Genomic DNA, 264 nt, shown 5'->3' with positions numbered 1-264 from the left:
GCTGCCCAGGGAACCTCCACTGCCCTGTCCCCGTGTGCCCCTCCCTCAGCTCCGGGCTGCATGGCAGCTGGCATCAGCCGGGGGATGGGCAGCCCCGGCTCCCTGCCCACGTGCCGGGAGGGAAACTGAGGCACAGAGCCACCCAACCACTCCCCAGAGACGAGACAACCCCGAGATTAAAATGCTCTTTTTCAGGTCATTTTGGGGGCTGCATTTGCAAGCAGCTGGGGACCCATGGGAGAGCTGGCCATGGACCATGCCACA

The sequence above is a fragment of the Phaethon lepturus genome, unplaced genomic scaffold, assembly GCF_000687285.1.
Source record: "Phaethon lepturus isolate BGI_N335 unplaced genomic scaffold, ASM68728v1 scaffold30014, whole genome shotgun sequence".
Classification (NCBI taxonomy): domain Eukaryota; kingdom Metazoa; phylum Chordata; class Aves; order Phaethontiformes; family Phaethontidae; genus Phaethon; species Phaethon lepturus.
The sequence above is the reverse complement of the archived record's forward strand: the minus strand, read 5'-3'. Positions refer to the sequence as shown.